Here is a 5,919-nt window from a genome sequence, read left to right as displayed (position 1 = left end):
TGGATGGAAGGCTAGCTAGGAGGTTCTTCTCCACACATGACATACTTGCACATAAATCAATTTTCAGTTGTTCTTTCGATCAATCATGAAACTCAACACCCCAGGTTAATTAAGTCCGCTTAAATTAACCTTCAAGTTCTCCTTAAGTTATTGAATTGGATGGGAAAACGCATACAACAATTCAAGCATTCTTCAAAAGTTCTTTACGTGAACAGCACAATAAAGATACAATCAAATATCATTAAGCATTATGAAAATTATAAGTATTGACGAGGCATTCGTTATTATGATGAGCATGAAACTCCTACCAAGAATTTATTTAACGCGATCGTTTATAAGCGACATCCATTACTTGTCAATATAAGTTTGTAACTATTAGGTGAAAATCCCTTATACTCTAGCATCATATTCATGCATGCAAACTAAGTGTGCACTCTTAATAAACATACACGAATAAGTTATCAATCAAGCAGTTAAACAAATTGAATTCACAACTTATGAAATCACAACTTAAGGTAATCAAATCATATTGCAAGCATGAACATGGTTTCGAATTCCCCCTAGCAAAGGGGGGTTTAGTTCCTCATACTCACAAAGCAAAGATAAACAAATTTAGACATTGAAAACAAAAGAATGAAAACACCTAAAAACGCTCCAACAATCCAACTTGAATGGCAAGCACGTCCAAGGGTCCTCATTCTTCTCTTTATTGTGGCACAAAGTGTGGTTTGATGGATGAGTGGTAAATTATGGTGGTGGATGGATATAGGTGAGTTATGGTGAAGGGTGGATGGGTGGATTGTCTTCTCCCGGCCAAGGAATGAAAGTGTAAATGTATGGAGTTGTGAGATGTGAATGTAGTGTCTTTTGATGGATCTTTTTCTCCTCCCCCTGTTATGGTGAATGGTGGATGTATTTATAGGCTAGGGAGAGGACCACCATCTAATTAAGGTGGCAGTGGTGTATGTTGTGGTAATGAGTGGATGTAATGGGTGTAGTGGGTGAGTGTTTGGTAATGAGTGGATGTAATGGGTGTAGTGGGTGAGTGTTTGGTAATGAGTGGATGTAATGGGTGTAGTGGATGAATGTTTGGTAATGAGTGGATGTAATGGGTGTAGTGGATGAATGTTTGGTAATAAGTGGATGTAATGGGTGTAGTGGATGAGTGTTTGGTAATGAGTGGATGTAGTGGGTGGATGTTTGGTAATGAGTGGATGTAATGGGTGTAGTGGATGGATGTTTGGAGTTGTAGGTCAACACACATGCTGATTTCTAGCCTTCAAATCTTCAAAAACGTCCATCCTCATGTCTCCATGTTTGCACTATCCAATCTTGGCCCAAAAATGCTCCAAAATGCTCCAAATAGCACTTTGTTGCTAACTTTGTTATTTGAACCTACAAACACAGGAAAATAGCTTAAAATACATAATTGACTAAGAAATAACAACATAAATGCATAAGAACAAGCTAACTAAGTCGCATAAATGTGGTCCTATCAAATTCCCCCACACTTAGCTTTTGCTAGTCCTCGAGCAAAACAAAACAAATGAAACAAACAAAACATAACCTAGACCTTCCAACATTTGCCTCAGGGATTTTCAATGAAACATGACATGTCAAAGATCACCACTTACATAGATTTAAGCAATCCCTACCCTCGAGCATACTTAATCATAGTCACCATTCACTAGCTCACATTTAATCAATTAAAACAACATTTTGAATGTAGTAACATGCCTTAGAGAATTCTCTCAATTCCTTACTAGATACTCTCTATTTTCACACACATTTTCTGACTACACACCTTACACTAGTTATATATGAGAAGATTGATGTAAACATGGAAGACTAGTACTCACATATGTTATATCAAAGAAAGCAATTTCTGGAGTTAATAAGCATGTTTAGATATGATTTCATGAATGGTATGCTACTACTTAGATGCGAGAACCAGTGACACCATATGATCATACCAATTTCGAACTCCACAAATTGAAACACACAACACTCAAGATTGAAGTTAAGGGTTGTAACAGGGCTTGGGGGTAATGGCTAACAAAGAAAGGATATGAATAACAAACGTTCTTAAAGCGATAGCAAGCAAAGCAATGAAATAAACACTTGGAATTCTCTTTAGAATGCAGAATCAACTTTTACATACAAAGGGAAGATTCATGCAACACTTAGGGCCGAATTCAATGTTTTGGACTCTTTTTTAACAAACAACACTTTAGAGCTCTTGCTCATACTCTTTTTTATTTTCTCTACTCGTGCCTTATTAAGGACTTTGGCAAACACACACACACAATAATCACTTCCCCCACACTTGTTTTTCTGCAAGAGTTCAACAAAAGGAAATCCTTCTAAATTATGCTTTACTATGCTTCAAGAACAAGGGTATGGATGGTCCTATTCTAGGCTAGGTGAGGATAGTGTGGGTAACAAAGAACATAGGCTACACAAGGCTCAACGGGGTTAAACTTAAACACATAATGAACGGGATAGGCTTTTTGGCTCTTGGCTCACTAAACAACTTCATCTTGAATATGTGTTATGCAAATCAATAACATGCTTTGAATGAAATAGGCATGAGTTCTAGTATTTGGAACTAAATGATGAAACGCATTCTAAATAGCAACCAAGCAAAGAATAATGAGATCATGCAACGACTTTAGAAAACAACGATGCACAGATTATTAACTCTCCAAATAAACGTTTAGGCTCAAGTCTCACAAGGTTGTAGCGTTCATTTGAGTTCCTTCGTTCAAGCATGCTACAAAAACTATTTTTTTTTTTTATGATTGCATGTGAATTCATAAATTATAACCACAACCAAGCATACACCAAAGAGTAAATCAAATTTTTATCCAAGTTTATAACTCTCTTTAACAGTCATGTAATTAAAAACCAAATCCTCATCATTGTGTTGGAAGGTACCCTAAGACACAAATAAACATACAAAAACAACTCTTTTTGGGTTTTTCAAAACAATTTTTCAAATTTTTATGAGATTTTCGGATTTTTATATCAAAACACACTAAAACACTCAAAAACAGCTTAAAAAACACTTAAAAATAGCAAGGAACAACACTAGAAGTAATGGGTGATAAAGTCCTACGAATTTCATGCAAAACAACTTGGTTACCCCCCCCACACTTAAATCAAACATTGTCCTCAATGTTTCAAGCATAAACTCACACAAAAACAAGCAAACAAACAAACAACGAATAAACATAACAAGTATGGCAAAGTAAAAACCAGACAGAGTAGAGTTTAAGAACGCAAATCTGGTTTTGGAGATAGATGATCTTGTTGACTTTTCACAGCTTTGATCTCGAACTGGTTTGGAATTCTGAGCGAGAACTATGAGAGTTCTTTGGTTTCAAATCAGACTCCTTCTGCTGGGTTGATTTGATTGTGCAGTCTGCATTCTTCTCTGCTTGTTTCTTCTGCATGGCAGGCAGGCACGAGGTAGAGGTGTTGGTCTGTTTCTTTCTTCAATCTTTCCAAGTGCCTACCTCTTGCTTTCTTTCTCCTTGTCCCTAGCTGAGGATGAATTGGCACATTGTCTCCACATGCTTCGAGGTATCATTTTCACTTCCCTTATCTGTTCCTCAGGCAGATGTGGTAGACGAAGAGGAAGCATAAGATGATGAAGATGAGTACTCGAGAGCAAGGCTAGGTAAGCAATCAGGAAGGGGTTCCATGCAGTCGGTTCCAGATCAGAAGATTGATACCAAATGCTGGCTGATTGCTCTCTTTCTCCTTGTCCCAAAACAACGACAAGGAGAAGGATAAGGAGAAAGCATGATATGAGATACTCTTGCTTTCAACCTTCATGATATGAAATACTTTTGCTTTGGATGAGTTGTTTGCAGAGGTACCCCAAGGAATAAGGAACACTGAGTGACTCGATAAGGTTTGTTGGAAAGGCATTCTCGGAGAAGAAAAAGGGTTATGAATGTCTGCCTTGCAATGGAGGGTGAAGGGTGACATTTATAGGAATTAATAACCGGTACTATTCTTTCACTCTTGTCAGCAACCGTTGGATGATTTAATAGTGAACTTCACGTGCTTTCTACTTCACAAGAGATCTTCGACAGATTGCCCGTAATTTCGGCAAGGCTGAGTGTGCATGTGACAGGCGTTGACACGTCTGGAAAAGCAAGTGCCTCTTCGATATCTGGAATCGGCGCTTCGACAAACTGCCTGTGATTTCCACAGAGCTGACTCTGCATGTGACAGATGTTGACACGTCTGGAAAAACGCTTCGACAAACTGCCCGTGATTTTCGCAAAACTTACTCTCCATGTGACAGATGCTGACACGTCTGAAAAAGCATATGCCTCTCCGATATCTGGAATTGCCTCTTCGATCTCTGAAATCCCGTCGAGTGCAGAGGTTGCATATGACAAGTGCGGACAAATTTGAAAAAAAAGATTGGTCGTGGTTTCTGAGCAAGCCCAGCTTTTGAGAAAGCTAGTGCCTCTTTGATTTTTTAGTTGGCCTCTTCGATTTCTGAGCTTGCCTCTTCGATCTTTGAAATCCCATCGAGTGCTGATTTTTATAGAGGTACGCAAGACGTTCAAATCACACTTGAATTTCTGCCTGTAGAAACTCCCTTTTTGCACTTCTACGATCTTGACTTGTCCGACCTCTTCTTTCTTTAACACCTCTGAAAATGTTTGGCCCCTCCGACCGTCATTTTGACTTGAACCTTGGTGAAGAGGCAGTCTCGCCATCTCCAGACAACATATGGCGCCCATCCTTCATATCCCCTACTGGTCTCCTTACCATTGGGGATTCGGTGATGAAGAATGATATGACAGCTGCGGTGGTGGCCAGGAACCTTGTCACTCCCAAAGATAACAGACTACTTGCTAAACAGTCTGATGAATTGACTGTTAAGGATTCTCTGGCTCTTAGTGTGCAGTGCGTAGGTTCTATGTCTAATATGGCCCAACGCCTATTTGCCCGAACCCGTTAAGTTGAATCATTGGCGGCTGAAGTGATGAGTCTCAAGCAGGAGATTAGAGGGCTTAAGCATGAGAATAAACAGTTGCACATGCTCGCACATAACTATGCTATAAACATGAAGATGAAGATTGACCAGATGCAGGAATCTGATGGTCAGATTTTACTTGATTATCAGAGGTTTGTGGGTTTGTTCCAATAGCATTTGCCTTCGTCTTCTGAGGCTGTACCGCGTAATGAAGCTCCAAATGATCAACCTCTGATGCCTCCTTCTTCTGGGGCTCCGCCGACTGCTGAGGCTCCACCGACTACTGAGACTTCTCCTAAGCAGCCTTTGTGAAGGCTCCCTCTTGTATTTATCTGCTTAATGTTCCTTTCTTTTTTATGAATGTAAAAATACCTTGCATAACTGTCAGTGTTTCAAAAATAAACCCACACCAAAAACAATTAAACAAGCAACAAATAAAAATGACAATCATGGCAAAATAAAACTACATAAAATGGAAGGTTTTTAGAAATGCAAAACTGATTGTGGAGCAATTCAAAAATCTTCCTTATTTGAATACATGGGTTGCCTCCCAAGAAGCGCTTGCTTTAACGTCTTCCAGCTGGACGATACCTCCATTTAAGCTTGTACAGGGCCCACGACATGAAGTTGATCCTTGAATGGAAGGTGATACTTAACGTGATCCGGCAATGGTTTAAATTCTAGTGTAGGTGCCTGAATCATCAAAATCAGCAAGTAAGTATATAATAAAATCAAAGTTGGAGAAGATAGCTTACTTGCTTGCTCCAACACAAACTCATTTACGAACACCACATCTTTGAAGGTTGTAGGGATATGGGACTTGGCCAGATTTGGTGTTTTGAGAGTTATGACTTGTCCCGTGTCATAAAATCCAACTTCTTTGAGAATTTTCGTCTCAAGTGTATCTTCTTTGAATT

The sequence above is a fragment of the Malus sylvestris genome, chromosome 3, assembly GCF_916048215.2.
Source record: "Malus sylvestris chromosome 3, drMalSylv7.2, whole genome shotgun sequence".
Lineage (NCBI taxonomy): Eukaryota > Viridiplantae > Streptophyta > Magnoliopsida > Rosales > Rosaceae > Malus > Malus sylvestris.
Note: the sequence above shows the minus strand (reverse complement) of the source record.